We start from the raw sequence: 22635 nt of genomic DNA, 5'->3' as shown, positions 1-22635 counted from the left end.
GAACAAAAATGTTACTTCCGGTACACACAGTGGTCACACACGTACACAGACTTCCTTTGATCAAGATTGGAACATTATTCGTGAGACCACTCGTTGTATATGATACAGGAAATCCTCATTTCACCGTTTGGTGTATCTGAAAACAATTTCCCACTGAATTGGCTGGGCGTACCCATGAGTGTGGATGACTTTGATGACAATTTCTAGGTTCTTTTGTGTTCCCGTGTGACATGACATATGCTCAACAACTCGGGCTTCAAAATTCAAAACGATAATGCAAACATTTTGTTAGTAGTCTATAGCCGCCAACGTCTGTCTTACCTCTGCAAATGTTTTTTACTCAATGTTATGTGTTGGCTCCTACATTTTCTTTACCCAACTTTAAAACAAGCGTAAAGTGTGAACGTTCACACTTGCCCCGCTTCAGGTATCTTCCAATAATTGCCTGCCATCTCCCGCCAGAGCACCTTTTTCTTTTGCGTACCACTGATAAGAAATACGAACTTATACAGTTTTTCCAGGAAATATTTCCAATCCTACACCTTCAGCTGAAACTACGTTATAAACTGTGACATTTGCAACAAACTTTCTACTCTGCTGCTCTTGACACTGCACGCACACGGCTCCCCTCCTTTTCCGTTCCTACATGTGTCATGCCGAACAAATTTTCAGCATTTGTTTGTTTACCGACGTTGCCACTTCTTCGTCAATAGCATTTTCACTCTTGCCCCAGCGTTCACTCTTGCCCTGGTTACCCATATATCCCATGCAGGAAAATAAAAAGTAAGGTACTGCATTCATTCAGATTCGTGTTATTCAGCTGATTATTTACATTGTTTGCAAAGACTCGCCGTACGTCTAGTCGTCTCCGGGGGCGGCTCCAACACCGATTATCCCGTCCCGATTTTTTCTTAAGAAAAGTTGGCAACTCTGTTTGTAACGGAGTAAACGGGTATAGTAACTCATAAGTCTGTCACTTACAAAGGACTAGCGTAAGGTAAAGAACGTGGATAAAACGAGTGTGATACAAAAAGTAAGATGACAGGAGATCTTATGGTTACACCGTAGTTTTTAGGCAGATACATACTTTTGTTTTACAAAGCAGAAAGGCATTCGTACACATTACTTACCAAATATTCATAAGTATTCTTCAATCATTTTTCCCAACAGGACACCAGTGCGTCGATTTCAGAATAAGGGCATATCGTCGATGAAGGGGCTAAGTGTCATACCTTGATTTTTATAATTTTACAGATAGTGGTTTAAATTTTTATGTTTAACGATATAGCGCGCTATACTAATTTCAATACACATCATTTTCAAAAAGTTCATGTCTCTGTTAATGTAAGGAATTTAACTGTGAGTGCTTTATGATTGATGGAGCAGGATAAATAAGAATGGATGTTGTGCGTAACTCAAGTCACCATTTTTCAAAAGTTACGCCACTTCGCCCCTTCACCGACGATATTTGTGTCAACCTAAAGTCACGTCATGACGCCTTGATGAACTTTGGTGTTGGTGGTGGATCGCTTATTACTACCCAAGTGCTTCTTCAGTGATCTGAACACCATTGGCGTAGGGACAGTTTACGTTTCCATGTTTGGTCGACCAGTTTGTTGCTTAACCTTGTATATCCGTCTTGTTCGAAGTCCGCAAGTGTTTCTACGATATAACATTAACATGCTACACCTCAAAGAAGTCGTGGGGGCGCGGTAGCTCAGTGGTAGAGCGTTCACCTCCGGTGCTTGGGGTCCCTGGTTCGATCCCAGCTCGCGCCGTGTGGACTTTGTGGTAGACAAACACCGTGCTCGTGGGTTTTCTCGGGGTTCTCCCGTTTCCTCCCACTTTCTTCATTCCACCATTTCATTCATTTCTCATAATCACCGTCTCCTTTAGCCTAACCGGCATAATCGTGGGATGTAAAACTAAAGGTTTCATTTCATTTCACCTCAAAGAAGTCAACGTTGAATTCGTGCGAGTGAGGTGCCTTTTAGAAGGGAAGCATTGGATCACACTACGTACTTCCATTCATAAAGAAATGATACTAGAAGATTTAAAGAAGTATGTTTCAACTTTTCAAATTGAGAGGCAGCAACAACGACTCGCTCGTGCTGACATCTAATGTGAATTGTGCTTAGGGTTGCCAACTCTGGAAAATAAAAAAAACGGCACCCCTTCAAAATCCCCTATGATATAGGTCTAAATGTGAAGTACCTCTGTTCGGACCCATCCATGGGAAGGAAATGTACTATCGTGAACAAAAGTGCATTAGCACCTGTACTCTGTATATCCTTAGTACATTCACTAATAAGCTTAATAGGTATCCTGTGCTAAAAATGAGAAAGTGAAGTCGGCGTTCATCATTTTATTGTATTTACCAGTAACTGACACTTCTTTAAAATTATCGAAACAAATGAACAAATTTGTATTAATCCTTTTACGTGACAATTTTGGATTTACAAAATGAAATACTTCAACTACAGGAAATTGCTTTAAGACGTAATTTTTTCATTTTCAATAAATGTATAAAATTCCTTACAAGTTAATTTCAAATTTCCCCTGATATAGGCCCTGTCATCTCTTTTTAAAATTATCTGAGCAGATGAATAAAATATATTAATCGTTGATAGATGGTGAAAGATGACAGCTTTGGATTTATAGAATGAAAGTTACTTTTTAAATCTATAGGTGCTACGAACTAGAGGAAATTGTTTCGAAGATACGAATTTGACAAAAAAAAATCATAAAGAAGGTAAGAAGATTATACTGGCCACCGGTTTTAACAAAAATAACTGCAATATTTCCGGCCAGGATGGTGAAAAACTGCCCAGTTGGCAACCCTAATTGTGTGAAAGAAAAGAGGCGCCTCTTTTTGATCCTCCCATTAGATGTCAGCTCTAGTTGTGTTGTTTGTTGATCAATTGAACCTGTCCATGTGCTATTTGCTTCAAATTTCAAATATAAACGTTAGTGCGGTATTCACTACTTGTAAAGGGTGCTGGTGATTGGGCTTTACATATATTACAAAGTATATGGCTAAGCAAAAAATGTATTTATATTTCAACTACCAACAACCGCTGCGGAAATTCTGACTTTATCAAATAGAATCAGTAAGTGCTAATGTAACACTCTGTACAAGATGTCTTCTCTACACTCATCTGCACCCCCAAGTCTCTTAATTCCTGTAAATTCCGCGAAAGGAGCATTAGCTCGGATCCTACTTTCAATGATATCTCACAGATTGTCAATGGGTTAGGGTGATCATTGCAGCAGTTGAAATTCACTACTGTACTCCTCTACCCACTGCAGCACAACATTGGTCTTATGAGCGTTGTTCTGCTGACAGCCAGTTGGAAGTATAACTGACATAAATGGGTGTACGAGATCAGCAACGACCTGCTAATAGCTCGTACCCATCATGGTGCTCTCCACACGCAATACCTGGCCGATGGATGACCAAGTAAAGGTTCCCAAAATCATATCGAAACCATTATCGCCCTGTTGTCATCCTACTGTGCACTTCTCAGGCAACTCTTCCCCTAGAAGACGACGAATTTTGACTTGACATCGGTCTACTCTGCTCTCGCTCAAATGTGCAGCATAAAGCTTGATCTCACTGTTTACGTTTACTGCGTGTACTGCTCTTCAGTATGGATAGGCTACCCTGCCGTCAATTAGCGGCCGGCAGGCCGGCCTTATGCAGCTTTATCCTCTTCACTTCTTTCATTCATGGTTTGACAGTGTTTCAGAGGGTACAGTTCTGCAACTATATTAGTAAACTGGGAGACTGAATCAACGTGTGGAGCGCTTAGAGCATAGGGGAATCGAGTCATGTTACTGAAGATATGAAAAAGATACATAAAATTTGTATGGGACGCTTAAGTGCTTGGAAGAGTTTACACTAGTTTTTACATTATGAGAGTTATTTAGAATATTTGGACATGAATCTTTTTAGTTCTAAAAAGAGCTATAGACAGAGATTTTGATAAAATGTGTCCATAATGACCAAAAGAGAAATTGATTGTACACTTAACATGCCATATGTGCAACCTAGCAGAGGTGTGAAAAAACAATAGTGACCTGATGAGTTTTAGTGGTGAAATCCAACAAGAGAAGCAAAATTACATCCGTAAGATGCCTTGTTACAATATTTTGGGAACCACCCTCGTAAATACAAGGAAATTATTATGGTGGAATGAGAATTTTGGAGAAAACTAAATAGTTCGGCTAAAAAAGACAGAATCGCTCTTATTCTCCGGAAACTCACATGATCTGTATATACATTAAACTCACACAATATAAGTGTATACATTTTTAGCAACCATTTGTAACAGATTAGGATCTATCCCGGGGGCGGGAGGCCAGCCCCCCATTTTTGAGTGACAAATATAATTGAAACTATTATTTGTATATTTTTGAAGGTTTATAATAAGCGTTGCATTTTATTCTTTATTGGAAAATTTTTGAAACACATGATCTGGGATCCGAACTAATGACCTGTCAAATCAGACACACACAATAGGTAGACCCTAATAATGACGAGTTCTTTCCAAAAACAATTCTTCTCCTTCCATTAGTATTAACTTCTTCAAGTACAGAATTACTATATGTACAACCATAATAATAAATAAGTAAATTTACATACAACAAATTCTTTCTTCAGTACAGTATTACACACACATACAAACACAGGGGCCGCGGTGGCTCAGTGGTAGAGCGTTCACCTCTGGTGTTTGCGGTTCTGGGTTCGATCCCAGCCCCCGCCAAGTGAACTTTGTGGTGGACAAACACCGTGTGCCTGAGTTTTCTCGGGGTTCTCCCGTTTCCTCCCACTTTCTTCATTCCACCATTAGCATTCATTACTCATCATCACCGTCTCCTTTAGAATAACCGGCATAACCGTGGGACGTAAAACTCAAAGATTTCATTTCATTTTACACACACACACAGAGAGAGAGAGAGAGAATATATTCTATTCTATTAATATCAAACAAAATCCAGAGTTTCAGTATATTGTTCAGGTTAGCTGATTATAAAAGTTGTCCTTTAAAAAGTTATTCACATACCCACATGGGACGGAAGAGAGCATGTTCTAAAATACATTGACGAACACCGAACAGTATCATTCCAATTCATGTTTAACCCGTTAAACGACCTTCAAAAAGCACACATATGTGGCTGGAAAACACGGAAACTGAACATGTGTACATGAGCAGCATATGCGGAATATATATATATATTATGTGTGTGTGTGTGTGTGTGATAGTGCCAGTACAGAGTGGTGGATTGTGGATACGAACACGTGAACATGTTGTAGTTTCAGCAGAATGGGAAGGGATTTGTAGCATTAAAGAGGGGGAAAAAAGTCAGTATACTGTAACACATTTTCTCTGTTCTCTCGCTTGAGGATAGGAGATATTTTCAAAACAATGAGACCCGTAATTGCGTCAATGTTATTGCATTTTCAATAGCAGCTTTTAATTGCGATGAAAATATCTACTAATGAGCTTTTCCCATCAACAATAAATGTATAATTGCTTGTCCTTTTTTTCGATCTATTTTTGCTTCTGTTTCGTAACTAACTTCCAAGAGGTGAATGGTAAATTGCAGAGTTGTATGTTTAAATGTAGTGTTGTAAATAGAAAAAAAACCGTTCGTTTTTTTTCAGAAATGTACGTTTTTTTTAGAAAAAAAAACATTGCCTCTCGTTTTTTTTCTAAATTTCGTTTTTTTTCAAATAGTCATTTGTAATGCATCTTACATCTATTTAAGTATTAAATATTTTTATGTAGGTATAATCACCGTAAAATGCAACATAAATTAAACGCTAGATACTGATATGCTACAAATATTTTACAATTTATATGAATACCATACCTATTAACAATTCGGGTTTCAGCAGTTTTCATCAATATCAACTAAGAAATAAAAGTAGAAATGAAATTTTGTTTTTTCGTGAAAGCAGGCCTTTAATAAGTACGAAAATAATGTCACGAACAGTATAAAATTCATATAACTTGTCTAAAGATAAAAAGTAATACTAATTTGCCTAATAGTATTTTTCTAAATGTCATATAAAAATAATTTGTCGACTAGATACATATGATATGCAGAGCCGGCTCTACCATATATGCAACACGTGCATTTGCGTGGAGTGGCAAGTTTGGATGGTCCGGCAAAATCTGTCATAAGTATATTATTTAAATTAAATATTTCTTGTTGGAAACAGACTTTATGATGATGGTAGTTACATTTACTAAGCTGACCTTCTATTTGAATACTACATTCATAAATTATGTTTAGGATGCATTAGGTTAAGGCCGCATGGACAATGCTAAAGCAAATAGTCGAATAAATCCGAGCACAAATTGCTTGATTGTTGCCAAATGCAAGAATTCAATTCTCGAATAGTAGTGAATATCTGTTCCATTTAGTAAGTTATCACAGTTTTGATATGACAACTAGTCTTGTTTTTGTCAGAAACAAGTTCCTTATCATTGAAGATAGAAACAAGTTTTTTTAAAAATGTTAACAGATATAGAAGAGAAATCAAGAAATAAAGATAAAAGAACTAGTTGCACTAGAATTGCAAACTGATACATTGAGATTGAAGCTCGATAGTGAATTCTATAAAAAGGATTACCATTTTTCCTCTGCAGGTGTGTTTTCTTTATCTTTCACAAACATAATAGATTAATATTTAAAGAAAAACAAACAGACACAACGGGATTGCATTTTTAGTAAATATTTAAGCCTTTCTGAGTGCGACTGTACTTACCCTCACCTTTGATGTTCATGCTGGAGTAGCATACTTAAAATTATGACTTTTAAGATTTGTTCTTTCTGGAGAAAGGGGGAGGCGGCAAATTATGCCATTGCACGAGGCGACAAATTGACTAGGACCGGCCCTGATGATATGTACGTAAAAGGAATGAATGTAGGATGACTCTATCTGAAGTAATGCAGGGTGTTTCAAAATTAATATTAGGGTTTTGAAACTTTGTAGTATCTATTACCATTAACTTACAATTATAAATATTATATCAAATGAAAGAGCAACTCAAACAGTTTCGTACGCATGCATGTACATGCATTGTTTCTTCTGTCTGCCGTTAGAAACAGCAAGCAGCAAAGATGTAGACTAGAGAGCAGAAAGTTTTTTGTGTTTTAATAAAGACTGAATCTGTACAGTGCAACGGTCTGTGTGAAGAATATTAAGGAGACGCTTGCAACTACGTCCTTATCGTTTGCAGTTGCTACAGGTCTAAAACCTACAGACTATGGTTTACATGCCAATTTCGCAAGTTAAATATTGCTGCATAACAATGAAGATTTTCTGGATCGTGTCGTCTTCAGTGGTAAATCGACATTTCACCTAAGAGCTAATGTGAACACTCATAATGTTTGTATCTGGCCGTCAGCAAATCCTCAGGAGATGGTACACTTGAAACGATACTCTCCTAAATTGAATGTGTTTTGTGCCATATGGCGGAAAGTTTATGGGCCTTTCTCGCCTATCGACTAGATGTGTGCCGTGTGACGAATGAATCTCACATTGAACACTTGTAGCAAAAGACTGTTTGAGGTGCTCTTTTACTTGATGCATTGCTTATAATTGTACGTAAAATGTAATAAGTACTACGAAGACTTAAAACCCCAAAATTAATTTTGAAACACCTTGCATTTCTCACCAACAGTGTTAGAACTAAGATGTAAAAAGGAGAAAATTTTCCTTATAAAGTTATTGTTTACAACTACGATAGTATTATTAGTCGAGACTATAACTACAACAACAACACGAGTTATTAGTAAAACAAAATGTTATCAAATGTAATCAAATGTATACTCAGTGGCCCAGGTGGCCAAAGTGGCACACACGGGTGTGTCATTTGTTTAATCCACTCCTGTGTGGACACTAATTAAGATATCGGGATATTATTCTTGCAAAATATAGTTGGACTATAGTTTATTATATTAATTTTTTTTTCTGGTGTCGAATTTCCTTCTCAAATTTCACCCCAGTCAAAAATGCGAGAATTTTCTGATTACGATTTTCCTTTACTACGTTTTTCCCTGTGGCTTCCTACGTTGTAGAAAGACCTCCTTAAGACTTGCTAGATAGATACCTCGGATGGATACCTAACTGATGACATAAATTGGACGGGCCTGCGCGCAGTGTTGCCAATTAGTGAAATTAAAATTTTCCTAAATTTGGGCAAAAATTAGAAATTTTTATTTATAAATCCGTACCTATACGTCCGAGTGCAAGTCAACTTACGCCAATCGAACATTTGTCCTTACTTAAGAAAGGCAAGTTCAGATCGTTACAATGGGATAATTAGGGAACGCACGAAGAATTCATATTTAGGTTCTAAACCTTGATTTTTCTAGTTTTTCCCTACTTTTCTGTTTACCGTAATATATTTTTGGTAATTACAAGTTTTGTTCCTTAAATATCGTCATAACACTTGTAGGACATATTAGTGGTGTACCAATGTTTAATTTAAGATAGTTTGCGTCTGTCTGGTAGCAGTATTACCAGATACAGAAAATTTTAATTCCAGATTTTAGGGGGAAATTTTGGAAAAAAAATATCTGTTTTGTCTCTATTATTTCCCTCTTGTTGCCTATATCGGACCAAACGTACCAGTATCTGGAAGTCTCGTCTTTGCTCTACACAACGCACTATAGAAAGTTTCAATAGGATAATTAGGGGAAGTACAGTTGAGGTTTACAGTAGACCTTGTTCTCTAATTGGGAAGATAACTGTGATTTTTTTAAAGGTAGAATGAGATATTTTTTATTGACATGCTTACTTTATTAGATATCGTCATACTACTTGTACGATATATTAGAGGGATACCAAATCTTATTTTAAAATAGTTTGTGTGTGTCTGATAGCAGTGTTGCCAGATACAGAAAATTTTAATTCCAGATTTTAGGGGCAAATTTTGGAAAAAATTCCCTTTTTTATTTCTATTATTTCCTTCTTGTTGGCTACATTCGAACAAACGTAGCAGTGTCTAGGAGCCTCATTCTTAGCCTAAGCAGCGCACCATAAAAAGTTTCACTAGAATATTAGGGAAAGTACAGTTGAGGTTTATAATAAGAAAATGGTAAGTGGTAAGAAAATGGTGAATTTCTGAGGTAGAATGAGATTTTTTTTTTAATTTCATGCTTACTTTGTTATATATCGCCATGATACTTGTAGGATATATTCGTGGAGTACTAAGGTTTATTTTAGATAGTTTTTGTCTGTCTGATGGCAGTGTTTCCAGCCAAAACAATTAATTCCCGCTTTTAGGTGGAAAATTCGGAAAAAATCCCTTTTCCCCTATAATATTACCTTCTCACTGGCTACATTGAAACAAACGTACCACTACATGAAAGCTTCCTCTTTGCCCTACAGAACGCACCATAAAAAGTTTCAATAGGATAATTAAAGAAGTTGTAGCCCCGGCATATTTGATTTTTGCTTGTGAGGCGTAAAAAGTGTCAAAATTTCATGTGTATGACAGAAATTTTTCTTTCTCTCTTTGGATGGAAGCAAGCGACTACAGGATTTCACTGTACCTTGTCAACACACCAAAGATTCTTTTAGGTGATTTGAACCCATATAGCAGGAGTGGTACTAGATACAAAAAAAATTGAAATTCGGTTAGGGATTTTTTTGTAAATTTTCACCCCTACATTTCGCTCAATAATTTCCCACCCATTGGCAACACTGCAATGCAACTTATACCAAAAAATAGTCACATCTATTTTCTAAAAAACAAGGCCTTAACCATATCAATCGAATGAATGGTTTTTGAGCAATAAGTCACTAACTGGAAATGTAGGAAAACGCCAAAAATGACCTGGGGCCGAAAGGAATAATCACACAATTTTGCTAGTATATAGGTACAAAGAAACAAAAGATTTGTAAGTTACGAGGGCTTCGACTCAAGTTCTGTTTATTATTTCAATAATCTGCAACGTAAATCAATAAATAATAGTTGCCAGAAAAAAAACAGACATTTGAAAAAAACATGAAAAAGAACGATGTTTTTTATTGAAAAAAAACTTCACAGAAAAAAAACCGTTTTTTTACAACACTATTTAAATGGAAAATAGGAATTCTCCCATCCCACGTCCGTGTATGTCCTACTTGCAGTGGTGAGTTGTGCAATGGTATGTGGGGTGGGGCACTAGTGAATTCAAATTTGTAGTTTGGTGGAAGTAAATCAGCTCTAGACGATGAACTCAGGCTCGAGTACAAATTTTACTTCAAAATACAGTAAAGTGGTCCAATATGCAGAATATGAGTATATACATTTCTAGCAATCATTTGTAACTGATAGGGATCTATCCCGGGGCCGGGAGGTCAGCCCCCATTTTTGAGTGACAAATATAATTGAAACTAGTATTTATATATTTTTGAAGGTTTATTGTAAGCGTTACCTTTTATTCTTTATTGGAAAATTTTTGAAACACTAGATATAGTTGCAGTTTTTCAGTACTGCAACGTGTAAAACAATATTATTCGTCCACAATGTCAACGTACAACCTAGCCATAATGTAGATTAAATTTTAGTTTTGTACCCAAAGTAACACAAATTAAGGATTTGGGTGTCACTTTGGATACAAAACTAAAATTTAATCTACATATTGATAGAATTGTTAATGAATCCTATAAAGCTTCAGGATTCATAATTAGAAATTCAAAGGAATTAAATAACGCAGAAGCGTTAGTTAAGTTATTTAATTCACTAGTTAGAAAAAAATTAGAGTACGCTTCATTAGTATGGTCACCCTGTTATGATAATCAAATAAGGAAAATCGAATCAATACAAAAAAGATTTTTAAGGTATTTATGGTACAAGAGATTCAAACTCTCTGCGTATGAAATGAAACTAAACTATAGTGTTATCCTAAGGCAATTTAATTGTACGTCTCTGGCGAAAAGGAGGGATATAATGCATCATGTTTTTTCTGTTTAAAATTATTAATGGTATTATAGTTAACCGAGATTTTTCTGGAATTGTTAAAATTTAGCACTAGTAGATCCTTAAGAGTACGATTACCATTTGTCATACCTAAGTCTAAAACAATCTCCCATAAAAATTCACCACTTGTGAGACTTTGTAAGAAACACAATGATATTATAAAATCTGGAATAATCGTGGATTTTACGTTGTCTTTGGAAAAATATATAAAATTGATTCAACTGTTTCTGAACTCTGTTTATGTAATGTAATGATTATATTATCACATTCAAAAAGAAAAAAAGGAAAAGAAAGAAAAAATTGCCTGCACGAATGTTGCTATGTTAGACTTTTTTCTTTCTTATATTTATTTTAATCCAATAGATTATTTAGCAATTTCTCAATTGTATATTGTATTTGTATTCACCTGTTGTAATTGGAGCATTTGGGCTCTGTAATAGGTGTGTGTTAAATAAATAAATAAATAAATAATATCCATTGGGAGAGAGTTAAGTTGGAAGCTTCTGCAGAACCCATTAAAAATTGTAAACTTATGATGTACCTACCATGGTTTAATATCTATCTATCCTCTTCCAATTTTTGCCTTCTAGATACTCAACTGACTTGTAATGCCTCTTCTTCGTGAAATCTTGATACCGAGTGTTTAGAATCAAAATTTTATTTAATTTGGGTCTCCATGTTGCTCTACAGTGGCGGATCCAGGGGGCGATCGGGGGGTTGCCCCCCCCGCAAGAAGGGGAAACTTTCTTATTATATATATATATATATATATATATATATATATATATATATATATATATATATATATATATATATATATATATATATATATATAAACAAAACCAATCCCAGAGTTTGGAGCTGTTAGAAGTAGCTCTAAGTAGCAGTATTATAACCCACCGCCCCCTTCCAGAAGTCCGTCCTGGATCCGCTCCTGTTGCTCTAGCAACATTTTCTGCCTACACGATTTCCAATACACTTAGTTCTTTGTAACACATTAAGCCAATACGCATTGGGACGCGTTTCAGGGAATCCAGACCCTTGTACAGATAGCGCAGGATAGAGTTAACGGATATTGTTTCGTATAATTGTGACAGACTTAAAATATTGATTGAAATGACAATAAGCTTAAGATGATCAGCATTTGTGTTAATCAGCAAACAGTAATGCAATACAATTGCAGACAGGTTTTCGTGTATTCGTTTTAGTGCAAACTTCCTAATCCGTAGTAATTGGTAGCACATACAAGGCCATAGACAGGAAAATATCATACAGTAATGTTGAACGTAAAGTCAACCTAAGATCTAGAACATTACAAATATCAATTAACAGCAGAGTACAATCTTTAAATAAACGGGGTAAATAGTTAGGATTAGGTATTGTATTTCAGGTCTTTCGGCATCTATGGTCATGTTAGCTCATCACCTATGAGAGACGTTTCTCAGCGATTACACTATCAGAGGAAAGGAAAGGAAGAAAGCGGCCTCAAACCTGTATGTTAGATACCATTCCGGCATTTGCCGGGTGTGAATGAGAAAAATCCAGGAAAATCTCACTCAGAATATCTCGCCTTAAAAAGCTTACGTGTTAAATAAAAAAAAAACTTAAAATACACATTTATTATTCTGTGTCGGAAACTAAGGATGCTACAAATTATCGCAAAATTCCAAATTTGGAAGCTTCTATCATACTGAAAACAGAGCTGAAACTGACAAGATAATGTAAATTAAAAGTATCTTACTGCTGGATACAGTGTCCTCATATGATGTAACTTGAATAAATGGGAATGAAGTTAGAAGAAATTGAAAATCTAGCTTTTTTCGAAAAGCTTTATTAAAAAAAAACACACACTTAAATAAGCATCCTATCTAAGTACTTGCATAGTTTCCATTAGACGAAGTTATCATTATGCCGTTTATAGCAATTTGATATCTCAAACTGTTCCAGAGACATAACAAACATTAGTAATGCAATACAATTGCAGACAGGTTTTTGCATATTCGTTTTATGTGCAAACGTTTCTAATCCGTAGTAATTGGCAGCACAGTTTGTAATAAACATTGCTTAACATCTGGTGCTTGGGGATCCGGGTTCAAACCCTGCTCCCGCCAAGTGAACTTTGCGGTGAACAAACACTGTGTGCGTGGGTTTTCTCGGGGTTCTCCCGTTTCCTCCTACTTTCTTCATTCCACCATTTCATTCATTTCTCATAATCACCGTCTCCTTTAGCCTAACCGGCATAACCGTGGGACGGAAAACTCAAAGATTTCATTTCATTTTGGGGCCGCGGTGGCTCAGTGGTAGAGCGTTCACCTCTGGTGCTTGGGGTCCCGGGTTCGATCCCAGCCCCCGCCAAGTGAACTTTGTGGTGGACAAACACCGTGTGCGTGGGTTTTCTCGGGGTTCTCCCGTTTCCTCCCACTTTCTTCATTCCACCATTTCATTCATTACTCATCATCACCGTCTCCTTTAGCCTAACCGGCATAACCGTGGGACGTAAAACTTAAAGATTTCATTTCATTTCATTTCATTTTAAACATTGCTTAACATCGCGTACACCCCTATTTGAAAATGGTTAAAATTATTGTTGTTTTCAGTGTGCTTTTATAACATTACCGCAATAGCTTTTGGTAGTTGTAATTTTAACACATATCATAATTTTTATCATTTAATTTATTACATTCTTACTGTTAGGAATTAGATTTCTGACCTTTTGGCATCTAAGTCAATTCAGCCTGTCACGTATATGAGGGTGACGTTCCTTTGGCGAGCACATTATCGATGAAAAGGAAGAAAGAAAGGATGGGGGAAGTGTTCTGGAAACATTATGATAGGTACCATCCCGGCATTTGCCTGGTGTGAAGGAGGGAAAAACCTTACTCAAAATGGTTGGCCTGAAAAATCTGTTACATTTTTCGACCGACTGTGTCCACCGGGAATCGAACCCGGGACCACTCGCACCGAAGGCGAGAGTGTTAGCGACTACGCCACGCGGGGCAAGTACTTAATTTCGTATTGCAGAGTATGACATACGATTTCCTTTTCTTGATATTATCTTTGTACAAAATTTCAGCTTTTAAAAAAATATATATTAGTGTAGAAGCTATACAATAGTTTCAAGTTAAAACCTTCCCATCCTAATATACACACACACACACACACACACACACATATATATATATATATATATATATATATATATATATATATATATATATATATATATATATATATATATATATATATATATATATATATATATATATATCAAAAGTCGGGGCAGTAGACCAGCTCCGTTATGAGTAAAGATATGACCAGCTGTGTAACCTTACTTTTTGAATCATCCTTACAATTTAAGTTCAAAATTTGAGCAGTCTGAATTATTCGTAATGAAACTCGTATTTTACCTGCATCTGTACGATAGTTTGATAGATTTTGTTACCTTACTTTTTGAATCACCCTTATGATTCCAGTTCAAAATTCCTGCAGTTTGAATTAATAATAATAAAACATGTCTTTTTTACCTGCATCTGCACGATATTCAGTACAAATTTAAATATTTACTTTAAAATTCATTTTATCTTCTTCTTTTTTTAAGCTGGAAACTGATTCTATTAATATAAATGAATGAAAAGAAGGAGAAAAAGCTTTCGTTAATATTATATGAATTAATTACGTCTAAGGGGGGATACTTGTTGTTAGCAAACATAAAAGCGTCGTTAAACATTCAGGTTTAAGGAAAAACACAAACATAGGTCTATGACCGCTGCTCTGAAGCGCTGGAATAATAATAATAATAATAAAAAAGACATACTATTTGCTTCTTATGTTAGTAAATACCACTTGCTTTTCTCCGTCTGTTTATTTTATTTCGTTAGAACTAGCCAAACGAAAATATTTCAATATAAAATGCGTTCATACCGAAAGTAATCTTCGTTTCCCGTTTTTTTTCACTGTTTTTTCGTAATTCGTGTACATGTTTTTGTTTTATTTGTTTTCTTTCTCTCATTTTTCACTCTTTTTCCACACTCATCCATATACGAAGATGAGCACACGCACTTGTGCAAATATCATGTTTCTCTCTTTTTTCTAAAAAACAAGTAATGAAAAAAAAGAAATTTAAGTCATCATTTATTCAAGCGAAATGCTTAACGTACCAGAGCTACGAGACTCTCTCTGTGCTAGCTAGCTTTTAGTTTGTTTCAGAGCATAAACTTTCCTTCAGTTTCGCTAGAGGTCGTTGGCAAGTCTTTTACACAGTGTTTGTTACTCTAGACATTAAGAACTATTTTCAGACATTTTTATAACAAATGAATGGATTTTTTCCCTTTGTGGTGTTTCTCTTTCTTAAATTTTGAGGCTTTTTCCCCAAAGAAGAATGATGTGGTTTTTCTCCAATTCAACTGTTCATAAGCATAAAATCAACCATATGTCAATAACAAAGACATACTTTCTTTCAAGAAAATATTAAGGTGGATCACCACCCGGAAGTCAGTACATATTTTGGTTCGTTTCCTTAACTATTGCGCAATGAAACGCTACATATTATAAATATTGTACTATAAGATAGAGTTATGTTTCAGCTACAACATAAGATACTGATTCATTTGGTTGTGTCATCTGATATCGAAAAAGGTAACGAATAAAAGAAAATATTTGATTCGTTTTACAATGAGCACATAAGATGGCACTTGTTGTTAGATCGTACTAGAACTGACCAGTAAAATGACGATCTTATTACGAAATATATCATTTCTTTGACCGTTATTCGTATTATGTTTCACATTTTATTTAAATATTAATTTACGTTTAAGGAAATAGATTTTGAGAAGAAATTTGTTCAGAACGCCATAATGTGTTGTTATCAAATTTTTACATTTACTGCAGTGATCACAATAAGAAAATTCCTGGATTCTAGCGTTGCAGTTCGAGAAGCGGAACTTACCTGTGAATTGCGGTAAAGATCAAAAACTAATTTCACAAGTATCCAAGCAGAATACCAGGCTTACTTTCTTTATTATCTGGCATCAGTAAACATTTGGCACTATCTGGCAACGCCGCACTATTCAAGCGTTTAGCATTGCACCGAAAAAACCTAGTGATCCACCTTAATCGAAACTAGATTTCGTATTTTGTACTATGGGTAAATAAGGCACACAGATTTAAGATTTGAAGGATGCACTGTGGCTTAGTGACTTAACTGCTCACATATAGAACAACAGATCCTTGGGTAGATCAAGTGAATAGAAAGCGAAGAACACATATCATGTGTGTCTATGCTGGAAGAGCACGGATCATGTGAGCATGTGTTTCTTCGAAGTTATTCCGTTTCCTTCAGCATTTACTTTCCAGCAATTATCTCACAATTACTGGTATTAACATTCATTACAAGGCCCCATCGCGGCGAAATTAAAATACCGCTAAGTTTACAGCAATTATGTGATATCTTCAAATAGATAAAAGATAATCGAAAAGTGGAACAAGTGCTCGCTAGGCAATATTATTTTACATGAGATACCGTTATCACGACTAACTTATTTGCTTTCGATTTCCACCCATTTAGAAAATCGACCTTTATTTTCGCGTTTCTAAATGGCCTGCAAATGCAAAGCTACTAGGTGACTCGTGATAACGGTACCTCATGCAAAATAATATTGTCTAGCGCGCTCTTGTTTCACATTTTGGTTATATTTTATCTATTTGAAGATACCACACAATTACTGTAAAATTAGCGGTATTTTAATTTCGAATTGATTAGTTCTCTTAATTACCTTGATGTAGCCACAAGAACATAATCCTGAAATGTGGTACTAAAAATGTATATTGCTTTCTCATCATTTGAAGTTAAATCACTGAAGTAGGGTATTACTAAAATGCGAATAGAAATCACTACTATCTAACTATATTAAGCAAGTATTACCACAGTGCTCCTGAAATATAAATCGCTGAGAAATATCTTTTGTTGTCACCCACCCCCATTGTTACTTTTCATCAGCATCAAATACACTAATTATTCTTAAATTGACACATTGAATATTAACGTTATTTTGAGCACCAAGGCCATAGAAGACAATCTCTAGATATTTAGCGGAACCGATTTCTGCATAACTATCGAGTAGAGAGGGGAGGAAGTTCGTGTATGAATTAGAGGTCTGCATGGGTTCGGGTCGAGTCCGCGTTCCGGACTTGGGCGTACAACGTATCACTTCCCCGGCCCGGGTTCGGGCCGTAAATTTTTAAATATACAACCATATTTCTCGGGCCTTTTCGGGTCTAACTTTGTAAATATAATGTACAACGATACATCACCGTTCTTTCTAGAGAATTTTTAAAACACAACTGCAAAATTAAACCGCTAAGTGCTGTAAATAAAAATACAATTTTGCGTTAATTATTATTTTTTCTGTAATTCGAGCTTATTTCAGGATCATTTGATTATCACACTAGCTCGGGCCGGTCTCGGGCCTAAATGCTAAAACATAGGCCTATTTCGGACTTGGGTCGGGCCTCACATTATTAACTCACGGGCCGGGCCGGGCCCGGGCTAAAAATTCCGGCCCGTGTATACCTCTAGTATGAATATTTATTGTCAATCATATCGACAAGTCGTTCTATATGATTAGTCAAAACTTGAAAACGTCAGCGAACTCCTTTCTCATTGGCCTCACAAAATATGCATGTATAATATATCTATTTTTGACTCATGTGGCCTAATTTTGTGTGTGGCTCATGTATACTTATGTCCAAAATGATTGTCGCATATCTATAACTGTCTCCTTATAAGAATATAATTTGATAATGATTTTGCAGGGTACTTTTAATGCTGACACTATGTGTATAATCGGGAAATGTATATTTATGGTAAATTTCACAGGAAAAGAATCATAAATACGAAAATTAGAATGAGTAAAACAAAATGTTGCTAAATTGACAAGAAAGTTTTATTTTTGTTTTATTGTTCTTATTTATGGCTCTTTTGACATGAAATGTGTCACATACATGTCTTTGCCGATTATACACATACTAACATTGTAAGAAATACACGGCGAATTCGTTATCAAATTATATTCCTACAACAACACATTAGACATGCGACAATAATTTTGGACACAAGTGTACATATGTGTGTACGTGTGCCTTTGTGGATCCTTATCTCCCATTCTGGCTACATGATCTGCCCATCTGAGCCTCCTAGATTTGATGAACCTAACAATGTTTGTTAAATAGTATAGATTATGCAGTTCCTCGTTATGAAGTTTCCGCCATTCCCCATTCCCGAATACCATTCACCTCCTCTTGGGTCCGAATATTCGTCTCAAAATTTTGCTCTCAAATACTTTTAAGTTTACTTTCTTCCCTCAGAGTAAGTGACCATGTTTCGCAACCATACAGAACAACAGGCATGATTATCGTTTTATATATTTTAAGCTTCAAATTCCTCTACAGAATTCGCAACGACAAAAGATTTTGATCTGAATAAAAACACGCATTCTCTGCTTTTAGTCGACATTTAATTTCTTCGTGGATATGGTTTAGGCCTGATAATATTGGTTCTAGATATTTGAAAGTATCCACTTTGTCGAAAGTATTATTTGGTACTTTAATTCATCCATAATTTGCAATATTACGATCCTGACAAAACTTCCATGTATTTAGTTTTATCTGCATTTACTTCTAAACCCATGTCCCTGCAAGCCTTTAATAAGATCTCTGCATTTCTTTCTATTGTTCTCCTATCATCCCCTATTAAATTTACATCATCAGCATATGCCATAACCTGGTGAATGCCGTTCAACTCTAGGCCCTGGTTATCTTTGATTTTCTTTATAGCGTATTCCAGAACAAAGTTGAATAATAATAGCGAAAAAGCATCTCCTTTTTGGGGACAAGGTTATTATTATTATTATTATTATTATTATTATTATTATTATTATTATTATTATTATTATTATTATTATTATTATATAATTACTGAGCTACTACTGAATAGATATTTACAATTTGTATCAAACGTAACTGTTATAGAGTTGCATCATGCATAAATATTGCCAAGTTTTCAAAGTTTTCAAAGTAGAAAACAAAATGGATTAAATGTATAACATAAAATGTGGTCATGCAAAGAAAATACATTTAATTAGCTATAGAATAATAGAAGTGACATTTTGCAGTGCAAAAGTGTTACTTGAAATTACTTTTCAAACATTGTGTTGTAGATGCTCAAAATAATTATATTAACTAACATTTTGGTGGCAACTATAGAATAAATATTGCATCACACATTACGTACTCTATTACATCTATGGACGATGGTTATTGAGCAAGATTACCATTTCAAAAACTCCAACTTTTACCATTCTGGTCAATTTATTTTTCATACTACAAAAAAGCTAGTTGATTTGTTTTTATTCGGTAGCAAAGCTTGGGCAACTGCTTCGTATTTCGACTGCAAGTGTGAAAGTTGGAATGCTCTCTTTGTAGCAGTCCAAATGACCTTTGAGATTTGTGAGCAGCAAAAACTAGATACACCACGGTCGACTCGCTCTTGCCGCGCCGTTGCTAACAGTAGAAAATGTGATTTTATTTAGATCGTCCTGACATCTGGCGGCGATACACAGATTTTCAAGCAAATTCACTATTTACTTCCTGTAAGAGCTCTGCAATCGTTATACGTTATGTTACGTTTTAGTAATGCAAATGGCACTGTATCACCAGAATTTAAAAAAAGCGATTTCCCATGCTAACTTACCGTTAGCTTCGGTAACATACACTAATCATTTTTAACGATTGTTAAGTATGATTAATGAGTAATTAAAACCTAATATAAATAAAATAAAGAGTTTGTTTGTCTGTGTGTCTGTCTGTCTCTCTGTATGCGGCCTGGAGACCAGATGAGTAGACCGAGAGTTACCAAATCTTGGTCACGGGTACCTTGATTCAGACCCCAGACCAAGACAAAGCATTTGTTTTTTAAAAAAATCGAACCGAAGGGGTCTCAGGGGGGCGTTTACCGAGACATGAAAAGTAGTGGAAAATGACCGATATTAGTGTCAAATTCATAGTTTTCGCGATCGCTGCGATCAATACTGAAACTACGATCGCATTAATTTCCAAATTCACCCCCCTTCGGCTGCGGGCCGGGGATCACCGGTGGGATACCCAGACATGTAAAAATAATCCGAAACGACCGATATTAGTGTCAAATTCATAGTTTTCGCGGTCACTGAGATCAATGGTGACACTTTCATTAGCGATGACTTTCAAATTCAGCTACAACTGCATGCGGGCCGGACCGAAACATGTAAAAATAATCCAAAATTACCGACATTAGTGTCAAATCCATGGTTTTAGCGGTCGTTGAGATGAATGGTGATACTCCCACAGGCACTGACTTCCAAATACAGTCCCCATGCGAAGGATGGGTATTTTCGGCTAGTTAATAATAATTTAAATAAGTGCAATTTTTTTACAACAAACGAACACTTTTGTAATAAATATTCTTCAAAGTTGGTAAATTTGAAAGGGTTGGTGCAGAATGAGAGTAGGACTGTTGATGCAAAGTTACTACACATATCCTTCTGGATAAATTTGACTTTACTTAGGTACATACCGACATAATTTTATATTATATCCAATATAACATTCCCCGGTGCAGATTTACTTCGCAATGGCGTGGCATATTCATAATGACTATGAGTGTAATTTTAGGAGCAAAAATAGTCTAAATCGACTAAAAACCGGTTATCTGTTTTATACTAGGACCGGTTGTCATCACTGGAGATAAGACGTTCCAGGAAGCGTCGTCGAAGGAATGTCATTGACACTATTGTAGTATGAGTGGTGGCACCATTCTCCTGCATCCACATATCCCTTAGGCTAAGTCGTCTCATTTCGAGAATGAAAAATGTTCCGAACATTGTGTTGTACCGTTCAGCGCTGACTGTGTCATTATGTTCGTTCTTGCACAAAAAAGGAGAGCTATCACACATGTATGACTCACTGCACAACCTTGAGCCTGTACAATGGCATTTCATGAACAGTTGCTATCCCAGAATCAATAGTTTTGTTTATTGACATAACTACTGAGGTGGAAATGAGCTTCATCGGAGATGATAAGATGTTTGCATAAAGTCATCACATTTGCTGATTAGCCATCACAAAATGTGGTTCGTTAAACCTTGTCGTGGTCGAACAATTTATTCACCACCTCTAGGTTGCATGTACACGTCACACATGTGTACTTTGAATTGATTTTGAGTTTAACGTCCCGTTCAGCAGCAAGGCTATATGAGACGTGGACCTACTGATTAACGTGGAATCCGAACTACTGAGCTCCCGCCGGGAATCTAACCCGGGTCTCCCACACCATAGGCGCGTACGCTAACCGATTAGCCACGAAAGAGCTCACATTGGTACTTTGAATATGCACTTGACGACACATTTGCCGTGTTGACCTTTCAGGATTTGGTCTATGTCATTGGACACACCTTCAATGTTTATTGCACTACGCGATGATCGAGGTCTCCCAAGGGACCGTTTTCTGTTCGCCTTTGCAGTGTCACGAAAGCTGTGAACAGCACGTAGTATAACATTTCGGGCTGGTGTTACTCGTTTATTAAAGTGTTGTCTGAAACGCCGTTGTACTGTAATGATGGATCTCCCATTACTGAAAAATGCCTCCGGGACTTACGAAATTTCAACGGCAGTCCACATCACTATGATTCCCTGCAACAGTGGAAGAAACTTGTACCCGTAACCCCCAACCTCACACTTCCTGTTAAGCTATATGACAAACATGTATGACTGTTATTGCTAGAAGTATTCAAAATATAAATATGTCCCATATGAAGTATTCATTTTTGCAGTATATAAAAAAAAAGTCGTGTCTTAATATCATTTTAAAATTTTATTTTGCCACTTTCGGTGTTTTAAGTTGTCACAATTGCCAGTCTTCAATTATCGCATTTCATGCGATCTTTCAGTACTCTTTGCTACTTTACGTGGTATCTACAAAAGTAATTCTAAAGAGAATTAAATTAAATATCTTCATCATCGAAATTCTGCACATTGGTTTCTTCCTGGATTATTCCATCTACTCGTCGTTCAGTTTTATTTCTCAATTTCTTCATTATTACGTGCTTTACAGATATGTCCTATACCAGCCGTGTGCAACTGCCGGCCCGCGGGCTATATGCGGCGTGCCTAACCCTGTCTTCCGGCTCGCTGGTCAGTTATTGAAAACAATAATTTTATATATATATATATATATATATTACCAAACCTGTTAAGAGTGAACTAGAAATTTTCCATCGATCACACAGTGCGAAACGTGGTAACGCCATGAAGACAAGCACTTTGCAAGCGCAGGTACTTGGGGGAAATTTCTCTCGGTATAAGAATTGCTAGATGTACCGACAAAGTTCTAAATACATTATTCTGCTTCTATTTAGTGAGGAAATATTTTGGTTACTAGTATAACGGTTGTTTTGTGTTATTGTGATGTAAATTACGATGAACATGTCCCATCATTTAATACTATACTATTCAGTTGTCATAAAAATGATATACCTACAGTGAGGCCCGCAACGCCATTTAGTGCTTTAGTGATTGGCCCGCCCACTTTTCAAGTTGCACACTCCTGTTCTATACAGAA

The 22635-nt window shown here is 36.0% G+C and overlaps 1 protein-coding gene across 1 annotated transcript in view; it reads right to left on the bottom strand.

Moving 5' to 3' along the window:
* Positions 1–22635, bottom strand: part of LOC145684072 (uncharacterized) — a 526936-nt gene that overhangs the window by 332593 nt on the left and 171708 nt on the right. The gene's annotated exons all lie outside the window — the stretch shown is intronic.

The sequence above is a fragment of the Thermobia domestica genome, chromosome 4, assembly GCF_964235325.1.
Source record: "Thermobia domestica chromosome 4, izTheDome1.hap1.1, whole genome shotgun sequence".
Lineage (NCBI taxonomy): Eukaryota > Metazoa > Arthropoda > Insecta > Zygentoma > Lepismatidae > Thermobia > Thermobia domestica.
The sequence above is the reverse complement of the archived record's forward strand: the minus strand, read 5'-3'. Positions and strand labels throughout refer to the sequence as shown.